Here is a 21,362-nt window from a genome sequence, read left to right as displayed (position 1 = left end):
CACAGTCCAACGATGTGCGGGTTAGGTGGATTGGCCATGCTAAATTGCCCTTAATGTCCAAAATGGTTAGGTGGAGTTACTGGGTTACTGGGATAGGATGGAGGTGTGAGTTTAGGCCGGGTGTTCTTTCCAAGGATCAGTGCAGACTCGATGAGCCGAATAGCCTCCTTCTGCGCTGTGAATTCTATGTACATTCTATGAGAGGGAGATGCCTCATTGAGTCGATGAGCCACAGGGCCGGGTAGCAGAAGTTAGCTAGCCACTTGTGAGCAGGGCTGTCCCAAAAGACATGGAACCAGAGGACACAATCTCAGACTAAAGGGACGATCGTTTAAAACAGAGATGAGAAGGAATTTCTTCAGCCAGAGGGTGGTGAATCTATGGAACTGTTTGCCGCAGTCGGCTGTGGAGGCCAAATCACAGTGTCTTTCAGACAGAGATAGATAGGTTCTTGATAAATAAGGGGATCAGAGGTTATGGGGAGAAGGCAAGAGAATGGGGATGAGAAAAATATCAGCCATGATTGATTGGTGGAGGAGACCCGATGGGCCGAGTGGCCTAATTCTGCTCCTATGTCTTATGATCTCATGGACAGATCACAAACCAACCCACCTCCACAGTAACAGAATTGGAGAAATAATTTTTCCTTCAGCAAAACCCCACTCGTAAAAGCCCAAAAGGAAGTTCAGATGTTACCGACACCTCCCAAGGATTTGAAACAAATGCACGCCACTCTGTCACGATAGAAATCTGAATCCTCAGTGAGCTGATTCCTAAATGATATGGTCCAGCAGGGGTTAAAGGCTTTACAACACCTTTTGGCAAGCAGTCAACTTAATCTGCATGTCAAAGCCTTCACATCAATAACAGCCTAATGACAGTGAACGCTGAATTAAGTAGTCCTGTCAGTTTTGAAACAGCACAAAGATTAAACACGCCTGTCAGTGTTGAGAAATAGAGGCAACTGGACTCAGTTGAAGTGATTAGAATAAAGTAATTTGTGAACTGCATAGAAGACTCAAAAGTAATAGAAAAAAAAAATCAAAAGTTCCAAATGTTGAAGATATTGCTCGAAAATAATGAAATAAAATTCAATCAGGATGAGATCAGGAAGAATTGAAAGATTTTTAAATGTTCAAAGATCAAGCCAGGGAAGAATAGCGAGCCTTTCTGCTTGAACAAATAAAGTGTCTCAATGACATTCTTGGATGAACCAGGAGGGATTTAAATCAAAGAAGGAACAAGTTGTTTGCACAATAACAGGTAACCTCAACTTGCTGTGTCTGGGAAGCCAATTTAGGAAGGAGGACGCACCTTTGGCTAAAGAAGAATGAGACAGTTTAACTACACTATGGCCTGGCCCGCGATCGGGGCCCACCGATCCACGGGCGGGCCTGTGCCGTTGGGGCACTCTTTCCCTCCGCACCAGCTGCTGTCAACCTCCGCCATGGCCAGTGCGGAGAAGAACCACCCCCTGCACATGCGCTAGGATGACGTCACACGCTGGCGCTCCCGCACGCCAACTCGCGCTGGCCGGCAGAGGCCCTTTGGCGCCGGTTGGCGTGGCACCAAGCCCTTCCGTGCCGGCTAGCGCAGCGCCAAACACTCCGCTGCCGGCCTAGCCCCTGAAGGTGCGGAGGATTCTGCACCTTCGGGGTGGTGGTTCACGCCACTCCTCGGCACCGGAGTGCCCCGCCCCACCGGTTCGCGGAGAATCCCGCCCTTAGCGTTTCGAAACGTTAACTCTGTTTCTGTCCCTCACAGATGCTGCCAAACCTGTTGAGTTTTCCCAACATCTTTGGTTTTTATTTCATATTTCCAGCATCCACAGTGTTGTATTTTTATTTTGAGTTTTTACTAAGAGCATCACTAAGAACGGCCACTTCCCTTCCAGGAATGCCTTCCTTGAAGAAGTACTGCTTCTCGCTCTGATGGGGTTTCTGTTATTCTTTCACCATGTTTTTTTGGTTGTTTTTTTAAAAATTTAGAATACCCAATTATTTTTTTTCAATTAAGGGGCAATTTAGTGTGGCCAATCCACCTAACCTGCATTGTGGGGGTGAAACCCACGCAGACATGGGGAAAATGTGCAAACTTCACACGGACAGTGACCCAAGGCCGGGATTCGAACCCGGGTCCTCAGCGCCACAGTCCCTGTGCTAACCACTGCGCCACATGCCGCCCTTCCTTTCACCATGTTGATGAGACATTGTCTGTAGAGTTTAAAGAATGAGAAAGCTTGGGCGGCATGTGGCGCAGTGGTTAGCCCTGGGACTGCGGCGCTGAGGGCCCGGGTTCGAATCCCAGCCCTGGGTCACTGTCCGTGTGGAGTTTGCACATTCTCCCCGTGTCTGCGTGGGTTTCACCCCCACAACCCAAAGATGTGCAGGTTAGGTGGATTGGCCGCGCTAAATTGCCCCTAAAATTGGAAAAACAAATAATTGGGTACTCTAAATTTATGGGAAAAATAGAAAAAAAAAGTTAATGAGAAAGCTAGAGAAATGGAGGCCAGTGAAGTTCAGCGAAAGGTTGAAATCAGCACAGATTGTTTTAAAGACTGATAAAAAAGAAATGGGGAAAAAAATCAACAGATATAAGGTACACTGGACTGGACCAGCACTCTATATGTACTCCTGGTCAAGGCTCATCTCAATCCAAAAATGTGCAGATTAGGTGGATTGGACTTTCTAAATTGCCCCTTAGTGTCCAGGGATGTGCAGGTTAGGTGGGATTGCTGTGGCGGGGCGGGTGTGTGGGCCTAGGTGGGGTGCTCTTTCAGAGAGCCAGTGGCAACTCGAAGGGCTGAATGGCCTCCTTCTGCACTATAGGAATTCTAGAGTCAAAGAGATAAACAGAGATAAAGGAGAGCGAGGAAGAGAGAGAAAGAGAGACAGAGAAAGAAAAAGAGAGAAATAAAACCACAGAGGCAAACAGTGAGAAAGAAAGAAAATGATAGAAAGATAGACAGAAAGACACGTACAGAATGACAAAGAGTTTGAGAAGAAAAAGGCACAAAGTCAGATAGAAAGTGACAGAAAAGGACGGAGAGAAAAGTAAAAACAGAAAGAGAAGCAGTGCAAGAGAGCAACGGAGATAAACAAGAACAGTGATTTTAGATTAAATGGAAGAATGATTGTATGAAGTATTGAATAATACAATTAGCTAACAGTTTGAGCATTGAGCACAATTTGAGAATATATCCACAGATCAATTTGAAGCTACAAGGCTTACTAGAGGATGTTTAACGTCAAACCAGATGCCTTGTGATTTAATCAATATGATGGATTGTAATTATGAAGGGAGTTGACATTAGTCAGGTTCCTAATCAACTTCCAGCACTCCGAGCAGAGCCCACACAATCATTCCTCCTCATCTCATTGAATGAAATGAATCACGGGCTGTCCTTCACCTTCAAAAAGAAATGTACATTTTCAGCTCTATTCAGTTGGTAGAACTCTCACCTCAGAGCCTGATTTCACTTCAGGACTTGGCAAGCTAACCTAGGACAACACTTGGGTGCAGTGTTGAAGCCATGCTGCACAGTTAGAGGCCATTTGGAGAAGGTGCTCAGGTACGGGAGTCCACTGATTTTTGTACTTGACTTCCTCAGATCCAAGGCAGGTGTAGACATGAGCATATCTGACACACAATCTATCATCTCAACCACCTCAATTGCCACTGGGGTTCCCCTGTCAAAACCACCCACTTCAGGCCCAACCTGGGGTGCAGATATAGGACGAAATTCTCCGATCCCCAGCAGGGTCGGAGAATCGCCTGGGGCCGCCGAAAATCCCGCCCCCGCCGTGGCAGAGATTCTCCACCACCCGGGAATTGGCGGGGGCGGGAATCTCGCCGCTCCGATCGGCGAGGCCCCTGCGGCGGTTCTCTGGCCCGGATGGGCCGAAGTCCCGCCGCTGGGAGGCCTCTCCCGCCACCGAGGTTTGAACCACCTCTGATGGCGGCGGGATCGGCGCCGCGACTGGGCCCCCGGGGTCCTGGGGGGGGGGGGGGGGGGGCGCGGGGCGATCGGACCCTGGGGGGTGCCCCCACGGTGGCCAGGCCCGCGGTCGGGGCCCCCCGCTCAGACTCCAGGTCAGTGCCCTGGGTGCACTCTTTCTCCTCCGCCGCCGCCACGGCCTCCGCCATGGTGGAAGCGGAAGAGAAACCCAAATCGCACATGCGCCGGTGGTGACGTTAGCGGCAGCTGGCCGCTGATGTCACCGCCGGCGCATGCGCCGACTGGCGAAAGCCTTTCGGCCAGCCCCGCTGCCGGGCGGCGGGCCTGAAAGGCCGCTGGCGCCGGTTTTTTGCGCCAGTCTTCTGGTGCCAACCGCTCCGGCGCGGGGCTGGCCCCCAACGGTGCGGAGAATTTCCCACCTTTGGGGAGGCCCGACCCCGGAGTGGTTGGCGCCACTCCCCTACTCCAGGACCCCCGTCACGCCGGGTAGGGGAGAATCCCGCCCATAGTCTGGGGCTTCACTTCTCCGTGGAGAACAATCACCCTTCCTCCCTGTCCCTCCACCCTCATGTAAAAGTAATAATGATAATAATCTTTATTATTATCAGGCCGCTTCAGACGGGAGACCGTGGCCCCATTCGTGCAAACAAGAGTAGCAGCGGAGGAAAGGCAGAGTGGCAATCGGGAAAATGCAGGGTAAGATAGGATAAGAATGGACAGGAAATACAGAGAGAGGGCGAGAGAGAAACAGGTCAGTAACTACCACGACAGGGGTCACCGCACTAGCGGGAAAGCTAGCGCCAGGAGCATGCAGCAGATAGAGACCGTGGCCCACCTCCGACAGGGGGCAGTCCCTGGCAGGAAAGGGGCATAAGCAGTAGGAATGGGGAGCAAAGGGGGAGAAGAGCCGGGGAAAAGGAACAAAGGGAAGGGGGGGAGGGAAAGGGGATGGGGGGCCGGGAAGGGGAGGGGGATATAGGGAAAGAGAAAGAGACAGGAGCAGAATGAAAGCGACAATATGGCTACAATGGGCCGCAATCAGGGGCCCGGAGCAAAGAAGCACTGCAAGCAACCACTTCGTACCGTCTCCGGGCAAATGGATATCCAGGAGTACAGGGGCCTACCCACGTGGTGGACGCACAGTTGACAGCCATGTTGGGTGCCCCAGGACAAAGGAAAGCCCCGGAGGATAGGGGCTCGTCCACCAGGAAAGTATGGTTAATCCCACAGGAGCGAGGGGACAAAAGTCTCCCCAACAGGATAGTCACCTGGAACATAAGGGGACTTAACGGCTCAGTGAAAAGATCCGGAGTCTTCACCCACCTAAGGAACATGAAAACCAACATAGGCGTCCTCCAAGAGACACACCTGAGAGAGCAGGACCGACTGCGGGTAAGGAAGGGCTGGATGGGACACACCTACCATTCCTGCTACAGGACAAGGGACAGGTGGGTGGCAATACTTATCAATAAGAGGATGATGTTTAAGGTGACGAAGACGGTTATGGACCCAGGGGGACAGTACGTCATGGTCAGCGGGGCCCTGGATGGTTCACAGGTAGTACTAGTTAACGTGTATGCGCCCAAATGGGATGACACAAAATTCATAAAAAAGACCATGGTGGAAATCCCCGACATAGCCATGCATCGACTGATCGAAGGGGGGGGGGGGGGGGGGGGACGGACACACGACCCATGGACAGACAGGTCAAACCCAAAACGAGAAAGACCTCAAACATGACGAAGGAACTTGGTCGTTTCATTGAGCACATGGGGGCGTTGGACCCTTGAAGGTTCACCCACCCAGGGGAGAAGGAGTTCTCCTTCTTTTCCCCAGTGAATAATGTATACTCTAGGATCGACTTCTTTGTGGTGGGGAAAAGGGTGTTTCCAGAGCTGGTCAAGGTGGAATATTCCACGATCGTAATCTCCAACCACGCTCCACAATATATGGATGTGAGGCTGGAGACAGGCAGTACCCAACGGCCCACATGGAGGTTGGACACTGCACTACTGGCCGATAAGGTCTTTAGCGAGAAAATATCGCAGGCCATGGCTGAATACACAAAGAATAACCAGAAAGGGGAGGTCTCACCCTCCACATTCTAGGAGGTGATAAAGGCTGTGGTTAGAGGGAAAATTATCACCTTTAAAGTGCAAAGAAACAGGGAGGAGAGAGCGGCTCGGCAGCAGCTGGTCCACTCTATACAGGAGGTAGACTGTAAATATTCCGAGGCCCCGACTGTAGAGCTCCTGGTGGAGAGGAAAAAGCTACAGATGGACTTTGACCTGCTCTCCATGAGGAGAGAGGTGCACCAACTCTGCCAGGCACGGGGGACCCTTTAATATGGAGACAAAGCCACCCACCTGCTGGCTCACCATCTGAGAAAGCAGGCAGCCACCAGAGCGATCGCACAAATTAGAGACAGCAGAGGCACATTAGAAACAGACTTTGACAAGGTCAACAAAACCTTTAAGATCTTTTACCGGGGATTGTACACCTCGGAGCCCCCAGCAGTGGACTCGGGGATGAAACGGTCCTCAATGGACTGGACATGCCAGTCGTGGGGAGGACAGAAAACGGCGCCTGGAAACACCCCGAGAACTGGGTGAGATCATGGAGAACATGAGCTTCATGCAGGCGGGGAAGGCGCCAGGAACGGGACAGCACTGGCCCAGCACCTTCAGGAGATTTTCACAGACTCGCTGGTGAGGGGTACACTGCCACCTACGCTGGCACAAGCCTCAATCACGTTAATTCCGTAGAAAGACAAAGACCCAACAGAGTGTGGGTCATACAGACCCATCTCACTACTAAATGCACTCAGAATAGCAAAGAACTGGAGGAGGTTCCAAAGTCTTGCTCTATGCGGATGACCTGCTCCTCTACATCCCGGATCCACAAAGCAGCTTGGACGGAATCATCGTGCTCCTGAAATAGTTTGGTGCCTTCTTGGGCTACAAACCAAACATGAGCAAAACCGAAATCTTCCCCGTGAACCCGCAAGGGGGAGGGGCAGCACTGGTGGGACTGCCGTTTAAACAAGCGCAACACAAATTACGCTATCTGGGAATTCAAATCGCTCTTGACTGGACAGGGGTTCATATGTGGAACCTGACCAGTCTGACAGAGGAAGTCAAAAAGAACCTACAGAGAGGGAACACACGCTCCCTGACAGGGAGAATACAGACGATCGAAGTGAACGTGCTGTCCAGGTTCCTCTTAGATCTATCCCGATCTATATTCCCACGGCCTTTTTCAATTCACTGGAGAAATAGCGTTTGTATGAGGGAAGGTGGGGGGAGGGGAGAGAATGCTAGGATCCTAAAAAAGGTCTACAGAAAACACAATCGAGAAGGGGGGGGGGTCTAGCCCTCCCAAACCTACAATGCCACAGGGCAGCGATAGCGGAGAGAGTGATGGGATGGATAAAGGAGCCAGAAGCTGAGTGGGTGTGCGAGGAGGAGGCCTCCTGCAAGGGGACCTCGCTTTGGGCCCTCATCACGGCGGCACTCCTATCCCCACCCAAAAAACACTCCAGCAGCCCAGTACTGGTGGTCACCCTCCAGACCTGGAACCAACTACGGCAGCAATTTGGACTGACCGAAAGGTCCGATAAAGCCCTCATCTGCAAAATCCACAGGTTCACGCCGGCACTCACTGACGTCACCTTTAAAAGTTGGAGACAGGATCGGGGGGGGGGGGGGGCACTGACAGTCAGGGATCAAAACACTCGACGAACTGACGAGAGATTCCAGCAAGCAAAGGGCAACAAACTCAGGTACCTGCAGCTTAAAAATCTCCTACGAAAGGAGACAAGGACATATCTGCAACCGTCGCAACAGAAACTATTAGAAGAACTACTGGACGCAGATATTCTAGGCAGAAGGAACTGTTGTGACATATACGGACGACTGATATAGAGGGCGACACCGAACTGGACTCGACAAGGAGAAAGTGGGAGGAAAACTTGGGGTTCAAAATGGGGTGGGGTCTCTGGAGCGAAGCACTTCATAGGGTCAACTCCACCTCCACATGCGCAAGCCTTAACGTAACGCAACTACTAGTGGTACATAGAGCCCACTTGACCAGAACCCGAATGAGTAGGTTCTTCCTGGAGATGGAAGACAGATGTGAACGGTGCCAAGGAGGCCCAGCCAATCGCGCCCACATGTTCTGGTCCTGCCCCAGCCTTGCCGAGTAATGGACAGTCTTCTTCGAGACATTGTCCAAAGTGGTGGGGGTGAGGGTGGAGCCTTGCCCGAAAGTGGTGGTCTTCGGGGAATCAGATGAGTCAGATCTCTTCATGGGGAGGAGGGCGGACAGCCTTGCCTTTGCCTCCCTGATGCCCGCCGTAGAATCCTGTTCGGCTGGCGGTCAGCAGCACCACCCAAAGCTGCAGACTGGCTGTCCGACTTATCGGAATTTTTCTAAATAGCATCCCACCCCTCCCACCCTGTTTTCTTTTGCAAATAGAAAACAATAAAGGGGGGGGGAACCTTTTCTCATTACGTATTTTTACTTCCTTTGTTTTTGTTTTCATGTGTGTATATTTGTAATTATACCATGTACAAAACCCAATAAAAAAGAAGTCTGGAAAAAATGTAACTGAATGGACCACACAGCATCAACTTAGGCACCAGGAACGGCACACTCAGCCCTGCGACCCTGCAAAGTCTTCCTCCTTACTAACATTTGGGGTGCGTGTGACAAAAGTGGGAGAGCTGTCCCATGGACCAGTCAAGCAACAGGCTGACAGAGTCATACCCAAGGGACCATATGTTACAGACATTGTCCCAGTCACCACCATCACCATCACATCAGCCCTGCTGATGGGACAGGTCATACGTAGTAGAGGTGGTATACAGCCAGGAGGGAGTTTCCCTGAGAGTGCTCAACATCGACTCTGGACCCCATGAAGTCTCATGGCACCAGATCAAACAATCACTCCTGCTGAGTATCACGTACCACCCCACACTCAGCTGATGAATCAGTACTCCTCTATGTTGAATGCCACTTGGAGGAAGCACTGAGGGTGACAAGGGCACAGAATGTAATCTGGGTGGGGGACTTCATCACAAAGAACAACTCAGTAGCATCACTGCTGACTGAGTTGGCCGGGTCCTAAAGGATATAGCTGCTAGACTGGGTCTGTTACAGATGATGAGGGAAACAACAAAAGGCAAAAACATACCTGACCTCATCCTCACCAATCTGCCTGCTGCAGATGCATCTGTCCATGACAGAATCGGTAGAGGTGGCCACTGTACAGTCCTTGTGGAAATGAAGTCCCGTCTTCACATTGAGGATATCCTCCATTATGTTGAGTGCAACGCCAACAACACTCAAGAACGTTGACACCATCCTGGACAAAGTAGCTCACTTGATTAGCACCCCATCCACAAACATTAATTCTTCCACCACCAATGCATAGTAACAACAATGTGTACCATCTACAAGGTGCATTTCAGGAACTGACCAAGGCTCCACAGACAGCACCTTCCAAACCAGCAAACTCTACCATCTGGAAGGATCAGAGCAGCAAATACATGGAAAGACCACCACCTGGATGTTCCCCTACGAGTTACACACCATTCTCACTTAGAAGTATATTGCCATCCCTTCACTGTCGCTGGGTCAAAATCCTGGAACTCCCTCCCCAGCAGCATTGAGGGGTACCTGCACCATATGGACTGAAGAAGTTCAAGAAGGCAGCTGACCGCCTCCTTCTCATGGGCAATTAGGGATGGGCAATAAATACTGGCCAGCGACCCCCGAATGAAAGCAACAATCTGTGCCAATCTTTCCCACAACTCTTTGACTGAATCTTAGCAGCAATGAGATTCCCATCTTTGCAAAGTCTTGTAATGGCCCAAATTTGCTGCACGGCGGTGCAGTGGTTAGCACTGCTGCATCACGGCGCCGAGGACCCGGGTTCGATCCTGGCCCCGGGTCACTGTCTGTGTGGAGTTTACAAATTCTCCCCAAGTCTGCATGGGTCTCACCCCCACAACCCAAAGATGTGCAGGATATGTGGTTTGGTCACGCCGAATTGCCCCTTTTGAAAAATAAGTTTAGAGTACTCAATTAGTTTTTGGCCAATTAAGGGGCAATTTAGCGTGGCCAACCTACCTACCCTGCAGATCTTTGGGTTGTGTGGGTGAAACCCACGCAGACACGTGAAGAATGTGCAAACTCCACACGGACAGTGACCCAGGGCCGGGATCGAACCCGGGTCCTCAGCGCCGTGAGGCAGCAGTGCTAACCACTGCGCCACCGTGCCCTAAATTGTCCCTTAATTGGAAAAAAACGAATTGGGTACTCTACATTTAGAAAAGCAATATATAAAAGAAGAAGAAATGGCCCAAATTGTAGAATTAGATCAAATTGTTCACAGCACAGAAACAGACTATTTAGACCAACCAGTCCACATCGGTATTATTGGCCAATTTGTACCCTCTCACTTTTCATCATCAGCTCCAATCAGTATAACCCTCGGTCACTTTCTCCCTAATTACTATTCACCTCGACTGTTCCCTGAAGCCTTAAGATCCACACCATCAACATTCTCTCAGCAAAGTGGGTTCTTCTGATTTATTGGTGACTTTCTTACATTACTGATCTGCAGCTTTTCGCTTCAAAAATTGAAATGCTCTCACTCTGTCCACCCCAGCAAAATCTTTCAGAAATGAAAGACCTCAATCTGGTCACTGCTCATCCTTCTCGTTTCCAGAGACAGGATGCAGGTTGCTCGTCCTTTTCTGACCGGTAATATTATCATTTTTAAATCAATTGTAATGGGGAAAGTGGTAGCATTATGATCATTCGTATGTAATAGGGAAGGTGAAAATAATATAATGATATTACAACTTTCTCCTTTACATAATGACACTGATCATCATACTCATGCTCCATTACATACCAACATTAATAATATAGCACACTCGATAATTTCCATGTGGAACAGCACAGCCATGGCCGCAAATCAGGTTGTCCGAGTATCGGATGTATTGGTGCTACTGGTAGTTCCACAGTGACTCAGGTGGAATGTTCTCTCGGTGAGGACATTGGCAGAGGTGTTGGGAACATGCACCAGAAGTATGCATATGTGGTAATACCACTGTATATATATGTGTGTGCCTCTATTAGGGGATGTACAATAGTACCGGCTATTACAGGTTTGTCGGTAAGCCCCTGCATAGTTTGTCGGTAAGCCCCTGCCGGCTAGCTCCGCCCACAGGAGCAGTATAAATATCCATGAGGTCTCCTGAGCCTCCATTTTACAGCTCCACTTGACGTAATAAATCTCACGGTAATAAAGCCTCTTTTGTACTGTTTCGTGTTTCTGTGTGCAATTGTTAGCGCAACAGCATAGTAGGCAGATTGTGATGCCAGTCAGCTGTTTTGATGCCAACGCTTCTGTTTTTGACCTCGCAGTTCCAGTTAATGCCCTTGCTTAAACACACAGAGCTGAAAATGCATTCGGCAGTAAAAATAAACTTCCACCGTGTAAATCTGTAAATAGATCAACAACCTGTAGGTTAGTCGCTGGTTAATATCTATGGGTTCTGTCTGAATTTGTTGAAACTTTCATGGTGTGAAGAGATGGTCAAAGTTGATGAAGCTGACAAGGGATGGTGCTCCATGTGGAGAAGGCCTTGGTTGTAACTGCAAGGCTCCTGGTCAGGTCATTTGACCCTAATCATAGGTGCTCCAGTTACACTCCCCCGCAGCAAGGGCAGGAGACGGAACAGAGGCAGCAAAGAGGAGGGAAAGAGGGAGGAGACGAACAGGGATAAGGGATCTCAGCAGATGCTTTGTCCACATAGGGATCACCCTGGGAGCACCCCTTGTACCTTTACCAAAGCCAGGAACAGTCCATGGTTTTATGATGGAAAACTCTGTCATCTTTTGAAGCCAGACCTTCTACCTCAGAGCAGGTGAAAATATTTTCTGCCAGTGGCTGTGACAGAGACCATGGGCGGGGGGTGGTCCGGGAATGGCGAGCCTGACCAAAGGGGGGGGGCACTATTTGGCAGGCCAGGTCCGTGCACAGCCAGCACCATGTTGCACGGCGTGGTCACGGTCTATGGCAATTCTCCGGCCGTATCCACAGCTTTACGCCGTGTGCCTCCTAGTCCCCCACCAGACAGAAGATCGGCGGAGGTTTTGAACTGTTTCTTCGGGCATAAAACGCCACTGTTCCCACGCCGGCGTCATCACTTAATCTCCGAATCGGAGAATCCAGCCCCATGACTCTGAATATCTTTCCATTGGGATTGTCCCAAGATGGCCAGAATTACAATCTCTCCCTGTTTTGTTGTCCACTTTTATCTATTTATTCATTCTTGGGGTCTGGGCGTCATTAGCCAGACCAACATTTATTGGCCATCTTCAAATGGACAATAAATCCATTATTGCCCATAGAAGATTATTTGGAGCCTCCTTCTTGAACTAATGCTGTCCATGTGGTGAAGTTCACCCACAGTGCTGTTTGGATGGGAGTTGCTGGATTTTGAAGCGACAATGAAGGACCGGTGTCATGCGAGAGTACCTTTAAGAAATTGGTGTTTATTACTGTAGTGATGAGCTGTCTGTCAGCTTTTTACTTTCGCTTTAGGCTTTTTGCTGCAGGGTGGGTTTGGTTTCATTTTAGTTTTGGAGAAGCTGCAATCACAGCAGGACGTGTGTGAATCTCTGCAGGCTTATGAATGTCCATTTGCTGATTTCAACGTGGTAACTATTCTCAGTAGTGAAATTAAGCCTGATGTCTTTCTGTAAAAAGATGTTTTTAAGTCTTATGGATGTTAAAAAGGAAAGCTTAAAGGATTACTTAGTGTTGTAGGCTTTGGGGGTTGTATTTGAATTATTGGTTGCTAAGGTGTTCACTGTATGTTTTAAAAAGGTTAACTTGAGTTCATAGAATAAACATTGTTTTGCTTTAAAAAGATACTTTCCCATTTCTGCTGTACCACACCTGTAGAGTGGGCCGTGTGCTCCCCATACCACAATCTATTAAAAGTTGTGGGTCAGGTGAACTCCATGATACACTTTGGGGTTCTCTAAACCCTGGCCCATAACAACGACGATATATTTCCAAGTCAGGATGCTGTGTGGCTTTGAGAGGAATTTGCAGATGGTGGTCTTTCCAATTTGTCTGCTGTCTATTTCTTGGAAGGTGCTGTTCGAAGGAGTCTTGACTAGTTGTCACTGTATCAGAGAGCTGACTGACATTCTTTACGTTGGGGAGGGATGTTTATAGTGCTGTTTCTGAATGGACTAAAGCAGGTGGAGCATGACTGTGGCTTTACAGGGGCCGTATCCCAATGCTGAAAGGTACTTCCAACACAACGGCCGTCACTCACTCAATGTACAATTGATGTGCCACTATGTTCAGCCCACCATGCATCGTCCAATAGGTGCATGCCCACAATCCTGGAGGTAATCCTGGTGCTTTTATCTTGTGGGACACTGTAACCTCAGACCTCCAGCCACCACCTTAAAGCACAAGGTGACTGCTGGGTAAATGGACTGATAGCGGACCACCTGGTTGAGGCCTCTATTCAGCAACCCGACCGCATGCCGTTCCAACTGTACTTCAAGCTCCAACATCAGTTCTTAAACAGCAGGCAATTCTTGAATATCTGAAGGTTAAGGTGCAAAGGTTGGTGTAAGGGAAGGAAGGGGACAGCAAGAGGTGCATATTTACACCATCTGCAGCTTGTAAATCACACATGATTGGGAAATAAAGGGGACGTGGTGTGTCAAATGGAGGATTAGATAGCCATCATCTTCAATCATTTCACTCCTGCCGCTGGCCATGGCCTCACACATGGAAGGACCACAATAATGGCTCGCACCGACCCCCCCAAAAGAGTGATGGCATGGAACTTTGCCTGTCTCCCTGCCAGTTTGGCGTTTCTGTCTCTGGCTTTGGGTCACTGTGCTAATTATGTCAGCGAGTATGGTGATGTATTAGGGTGATGTGCTTGCAACAGTTTAATAGCTGGCAAGTGTGTGCCAGCTTTGAGGTGTTGAGCATGAGGCTAAGTGTGTCGGGCTGAGGTGAAGCAATAAATGTGAAGTATGATTGAATCTGAGTGAAGGGTGTGTGTTGACGAGTGGTTCATTTGTCAGGATAAGGCATTTGACGATACACTGATTTTGATCATTCATTAAACTTTCAGCAACATGGGCAGCAGGGTAGCATGGTGGTTAGCATAAATGCTTCACAGCTCCAGGGTCCCAGGTTCGATTCCCGGCTGGGTCACTGTCTGTGTGGAGTCTGCACGTCCTCCCCCTGTGTGCGTGGGTTTCCTCCGGGTGCTCCGGTTTCCTCCCACAGTCCAAAGATGTGCGGGTTAGGTGGATTGGCCATGCTAAATTGCCCGTAGTGTCCTAATAAAAGTAAGGTTGGGGGGGGTTGTTGGGTTACGGGTATAGGGTGGATACGTGGGTTGAGTAGGGTGATCATGGCTCGGCACAACATTGAGGGCCGAAGGGCCTGTTCTGTGCTGTACTGTTCTATGTTCTATGTTCTATGTTCTATGTTCTATGGCATCCTCGGGGCCACAAGGCTGGAATTGACCACCGTGAATGTCTGCTCCCACTGCCCTTGCAATGTCCATCTGGAGGTCCTCCAGCATTCCTGTGGAAAGAGGTCCTCTTTCCTCCTGTCCAACATCTCCACATCTGCATCAGAGAACCTGGGACTCACCATTTTCACTTTGTCTTTCTGCTCATACACCCCTCCTGTCACCACCACAATCCCCCCCCAACAACCTCATTAACCATCTCCAACCTGAATATATCTCATCCTTAAAAATGTAAGTAGTGCAGGCTAACCATGAAGTGGTGCTAGCCTCGCACAAATATTAGCCCCTTGCTGAGGAATGCAGCCACTCAGTAGCATGGTGAATGCTACATGGTACGCTCATTACAATAAAATTTTTAAAATAATCTTTATTGTCACAAGTAGGCTGACATTAACACTGCAATGAAGTTACTGTGAAAAGCCCCTGGTCGCCACATTCCGGCGCCTTTTCGGGTACTGAGAGGGAGAATTCAGAATGTCCAAATGACCTAATGGCACGGGATGGATTCTCCGCACCACAACGCCAAAATCGCATCTCCGCCGGGGTGGATAATCCACTTCCACGCATGGAGTCAGGTCCAGCACTGTTTTCCCGATCCTCCGGGCCCTGAACAGCGGCGTACCCGGGAAGTACGCCGCGCCGCGTATCTCCGACCTGAGGCCATTCCTGGAGGCCCGCCCTGCTATTCTCTGCCCCTGACTGGCCGAAGTCCTGATGGCATGGATCTAATGTGGCCTTCGGGATGCTCATGTGGCGGCTGCAGGCTCAGTCCGCAACCGCCATGGTCAGGGGCGGGATGATCGGAGGGCAGGGGGGCCTCATACGCGACCCGGCAATTTTTGGGCGGGTGGTCCGGGTCAGGCACGCGGCCGATCGAGGACACTATTTAGATGGTCTAGCTTCATGGTCTGAGTCCGCCATGGAGCACGGCACGGCTGCTGGTGGCCACCGGTGTGCGCATGCGCGGCTTCTGACTCGGAAGTGCCAAGGCCCGTATCCGCAGCTAAAGCTGTTAAATTCACTACGGGTCCCTGCTGGCCCCTGTGGGGCTATGAATATGTGGTCTTTTCACAGCAGTTTGTCTGGCGTGAAAGGCCACAATTTTTACGATGGCGTGGGGACATAGTTCCAAAAACGGAGAATCCAGCCCCACATCTTACGGGACTTGTAAGAGGAAACCGGAGAATCCGGACGAAACGCACGCAAACGTGGGGAGAATGTGCAGACTCCACAGAGACAGTGACCCAAGCCGCGATTCGAACCTGGTTACATGTCCCGCAAAGTTTGCGTTTCGCCAGCATTGCAATGAGCAAGTGTGGATTTTTAAATTTTTTATAAATTTAGAGTATCCAATTCATTTTTTCCAATTAAGGGGCAATTTAGCGTGGCCAATCAACCTAACTTGCACATTTTTGGGTTGTGGGGGTGAAACCCACACAAACACGGGGAGAATGTGCAAACTCCACACGGACAGTGACCCAGAGCTGGGATCGAACCTGGGACCAAGGCGCCGTGAGGCCGCAGTGCTAACCCACTGCGCCACCGTGCTGCCACTCAAGTGTGGATTAATCACGCATCGCGACACCCCCCTCTGATTATCGCCTCCTATGCACTCCATTCCAAATTTTACCCTCTGATGATGTTTTCCGATGATGTCACCAAGTGGCAGCAATTAGCTGGGGAATGGGAAGTGGGGGGGAGGGGGAAGTGGGTTGCAAGGGCCTTGGGATCCAGAAGCAACAGTGCAGGAGCGAAAAGGGAAAGCCATTATCGGGAATTCTCTGGCCACAACAGGACAGATGAAAATCGGAGCAGGCAAGGGTTGCCCCACCCAGGTGGAGGACAGAGACGTGCCGGCGGAGAATGGCGTAGTTAACCATGTCAAAGGTTACAGACGTGTCTAGGAAGATGAGGAGGGACAGTCTAGCTTTGTCACTGTCACATAGAATGTCATTTGTGACATTGATAAGACTGGTTTCAGTACTGCGACTGCGGCAGAAGCCTGATCAGAGATATTCAGACAGATATTCATTCTGGGAAAGATCAGAATGGATTTGTGAGGAGCCAACACGTTCAAGGTCTTTGGAGGGGAAAGGGAGGTTGGAGATGGGACAGTAGTTTTCAAGGTCACTGGGTTTAAAGTTAGGTGTAGATCACTGTCCATATGGAGTTTGCACATTCTCCCCATGTTTACATGGGTCTCGCCCCCGCAACCCAAAGTTGCACAGGGATTGGCCATGCTAAATTGCCCCTTAATTGGAAAAAATGAATTGGGCACTCCAAATTTATTTTTTAAAAGGTGGGTGTGTTGAAGAGAGGGGTGATGGCAGAAGGTTTGAAGGGGAGAAAGACAGGACCAGAAGAGAGGGAACCATTTACAACATTGACCAACAGGATTTAAAAAAAGAATTTGAGTACCCAATTCTTTTTTTCCAATTAAGGGGCATTTTAACGTGTCCGATCCACCTACCCTGCACATCATTTTGGGTTGTGGGGGTGAGACCCACGCAAACACGGGGAGAATGTGCAAACTTCACACGGACCCGGGGCTGGGTTCGAACCCGGGTCCTCGACACCGTGAGACAGCAGTGCTAACCCCTGCTGTAGCCATCTAAAATGGCCACCTGCAAAGGACCATGGGAATTGTGGTCAGCTTGGACACAGACAGGTACACATCCTCTGTGTATTGTGTAAAGAAGCCAGACTTTACTGAAACTTGTTTCCATTAGGAGTCAATCATCATTTCCCTCAGGACAATAGAGTTTGAATCAAGGAGTTAAACAGTAGCAGACTAACCGGCGCCACTTCCCCTTATTTGGAAAGGCCTACGTGCATATGACAATGGTAGCTAGAACCCACCCAGCCACTGAGGTATCCGCCCCCTAATTGGCCAGGATCAATGAGGGTGATCGAAACCCTATCGATCTATTGGATCTGGAAATAGGACTGCCCAAAAGGGCGCAAAAGAGAAGAAGGATAAGAAGCCCTGCACACAAGGGATTGGCCTCTTTTGGACCGGCCTGTGTGCGACCAACTGCCGCATATCAACCAGGGCAAGTTCAAGGACCCCTGATCGCTACCTGAAGGACGGGCCCAGCCGAGACGAACACTGAAGACTTCCAAACGGCCCACGTGGACACAGATAAAGGCCTTATCTCCTGCCCCGAAGTTAAGTAAAGGTCATCTTAGTTATTACATTTAGTTTAGGGTGTAGTCGCGTGTATAACTGTCTTTGAACTGATACACTAGTTGTGTGGTCATTTGGTCAATATAATAAACAGCTTGTGGTTCACATCAAAATATAGAAGTCAACACTGCGCCACCATGATGGCCTTGATTCAGGGAAGTTGGGGGGTTAGCAGTTTGGTGGGAATTTGGTTGAGAGAGGCAAGAGATGGGTCTCTTGGGAAAATTATGGAGAGGACATGAAGGGAGATGGTAGAGAAATTACAGAACGCTGTGGGTTCAGGACCAGGGCAGGGGGAACATTAGGGGAAGTTCGGGCAAGGGGTCTCGGGGAAAAGAGAGAAGCTTTGGTGGAAGCTGAAGAGTTGCTTTCAATCTTAGTGACAAAGAATGGACTTACACTGTGATAATGTAATATAAATTCCTTATTAAACCCTGACACTGATTACTTTGATATGGATTTTGCAATCATTGTTGGCCTTGACCCGAAGTGCCTAATAAGGATGTCACTTGAAAGCCACAAAAATTCCTTCACAATGTGGGCCCTTAACTCTGCAGCATTCTCTAACCTGTGCATAAAGCACGCATCACATGAATGGAGGCCACGTCCAGAGAATCTGTCATAACGAAAAGCTGAAATAACTGCCTAGATTCATGTTAAAAAGTAATTGGAACAAAACATTCACAAATCAGATAAACCTGAGCTGAATCATTTTAAAGATTCAGAAATGTTAATATATTTTTAAAAGTCTGATCAATGATGTCAGAATTAAATTAAAATGTCATTTAAGTTAAATCATTGAAAAAGTCAGATAAGCAATATCAAAGTCATGTTAAAAATAATTTAAATTAAATCACAAATATCATGTTAGAAGTCATTTAAACTTGGTCATTTAACAAGTTAGATAAACGATATCAGAATCACGTAGAAAAAAGTAATTTAAATTCAATCATTTAAAATGTCAGAAGTACTGTATTCAGAATTCCTTAGAACATAGAAAATAGAACAGTACAGCACAGAACAGGCCCTTCGGCCCTCGATGTTGTGCCGAGCAATGATCACCCTACTCAAACCCACATATCCACCCTATACCCGTAGCCCAAACAACCCCCCCTTAACCTTACTTTTTAGGACACTACGGGCAATTTAGCATGGCCAATCCACCTAACCCGCACATCTTTGGACTGTGGGAGGAAACCGGAGCACCCGGAGGAAACCCATGCAGACACGGGGAGGACGTGCAGACTCCGCACAGACAGTGACCCAGCCGGGAACCAAACCTGGGACCCTGGAGCTGTGAAGCATTTACGCTAACCACCATGCTACCGTGCTGCCCTTCTCTACCTCTTTTAAAGTTCCAACCCCTTCCAGTATTGGTTGAGCCCCAGATTTTTCAATGATTCCAAACTGAGTCTGGAGGCTCGTTCTGTCTGGAAACACCAGCCCTAAAATGACGTGGTGAGAAAAATTCATCATAGATGCGCAATTGGCCCGAATTCTAGCCAGTACCATTTCCCCCTGTTCATCATAATGTCTGTCAAAGTAAGAGTGAGTCCTGTGGAGCAGCGAAGACCAGCCCATCACCAACTTAGGAGTACCATCGTGTGCAGGTCTCCCAAGGCCCAAGGTTGCTACACTTCTTGCTGGCGTCATGACAATGAATGTCGGCAGCGCTGCCAGAATTTGTGCAGCAAAATCTGGGCCTATATTTTCCTCCATATTTCCCCTTCACATTGGGATAATATGACAGTGTGCACACCCACCGTCACACACTATCACTATCATTGGGAATGGCTGTTGGGGCATTAATCAAGCCACATTGTATTCTACACGAAAAGACCACAGGATATAGGAAGAGGAGGAGGCCATTCAGCCCTTCGAGCCAAGTTGCCACTTATGACTGTGGCTGATCGAACACTCACTAAATTCACCTTTCTGATTAAAGACCTACTGATCTTAGCCTTAAAAATGTTCACGGAATCATCCTCCCCGGCTTCCCAGGGTAAAGAGTCCCAATGAGTCACCACTCTTTGAGAGGATAAATTCTTCCTCATTAAACGATTGCCCCCTTATTCTGTGACTGTGCTCTCTGGTCCTACACTCCTCCATGAGGGGAAACATTCTCCCAACATTTACCCTGTCGAGCCCCTAAGAATCTTATGGGCGGGATTCTCTTGCCCGAGGGCCGGACCGGAGAATCGCCGGGAATGGCGTGAATCGCTCCACGCCGCCCCGACGCCAGTCCACCAATTATCCGGAGAGTGAGAACCGCCGCCATTGGCAGCGGCGTGCTTAGTACGACGCCGGCCGGGGGTCGCTGAACGGGGCCCCTCCACCGATTCTTGGTCCAGGATGGGCCGAGCAGCCAAGTTAAAGAAGCCGAGTCCCGCCGGTGCCGTCCACACCTGCTCTTAGCTGGCGGGACTTTCGGCGTGGATGCTTCTGGGGGCGGCCTGGTGGGGTGGGGGGGTCCGACCCCGGGGGGGGGGGGGGGGTCTGTGCTGTGGCCTGGCATGCGATTGGGGCCTACTGATCGGCAGGGCCAGCTTCTCATGCTGGGGACCTCTTTTGTTCCACGCCGGCCCCTGTAGCCCTATGCCATGTTGCATTGGAGCCGGCACGGAGAGGGAGCCACTGCGCATGCGCAGCAATCGCGTCGGTCCCACTGTGCATGCGCAGGCCCGCGGCGCCCATCTGACGACGGGATCGGCAGCTGGAGCAGTGTGGCTCGCTCCAGTGCCATGCTGGCCCCCTTTAGGGATCAGAATTGCTGCTCCTGAGGCCATGTTGAGGCCGTTGAGAAACGCGACGGCGTTTACGACGGTGTCAACACTTAGCCTCAGGATCAGAGAATCCCGCTCTGTATGCTTCAATCTTATCACCTCTCACTTTCTGAACTTTTGAACACTGGCCAAGTACATTCATTAATTAGGATTAGACAGGACACCTAGAATTGTACAGTAATATATGCTTAATGCAGGGCAGTGTTTAAAGTGGCATATTTTGGAATTTCACAATATTGCTCATGTCCTGTTGTTTTTAAGCATTCTTTCTTTTGCTGTGCTTTTTCATGTGACTCCAAATTCTGTTTTCTTGCCCCTAGCTGGCTGCCATGGATATCACTTTCTCACCCTGCAAATTACTTTCCATCATTTCCCCATGGGCATGGAATGTATCACTCAGCAACAGATTCTACCGCCTATGATTAAGATCGATGTTTGGGCTGCTTAATGGCTGGGATACCATTGAATCAAACTGAATTGCAAGGAGCCCATTCCAATTTTTATTACAGGCATTCATTCTTGGCCGAGCTTTGGAAACAGAATTATATGCACTGAACCCAGAAGGTTCTTTCAGACAGACAAATATCCTTAATGAACGAGATTAGAGAAGTTTACATGACACAAATCTTTCCCAGTCGACACCTAGCAGCCTCACTCTTGGTTGCAACACTCTCAAAGGGAAATAAATGGTTCAATTTGCAAATTGGCAACTTGGCTGGAACTGGGAAGTCCAGTTTTTCCTTCAATTCTCAGTCCACCACAGATGAAAGTGAAGAAGAGAGTGAAGTCAGTTACTTCTCATTGGTTTGTTGTGCCTTGGTGAAAGGAATTTAGGATCC

Source organism: Scyliorhinus canicula, chromosome 2 (genome assembly GCF_902713615.1).
Source record: "Scyliorhinus canicula chromosome 2, sScyCan1.1, whole genome shotgun sequence".
Lineage (NCBI taxonomy): Eukaryota > Metazoa > Chordata > Chondrichthyes > Carcharhiniformes > Scyliorhinidae > Scyliorhinus > Scyliorhinus canicula.
The sequence above is the reverse complement of the archived record's forward strand: the minus strand, read 5'-3'. Positions refer to the sequence as shown.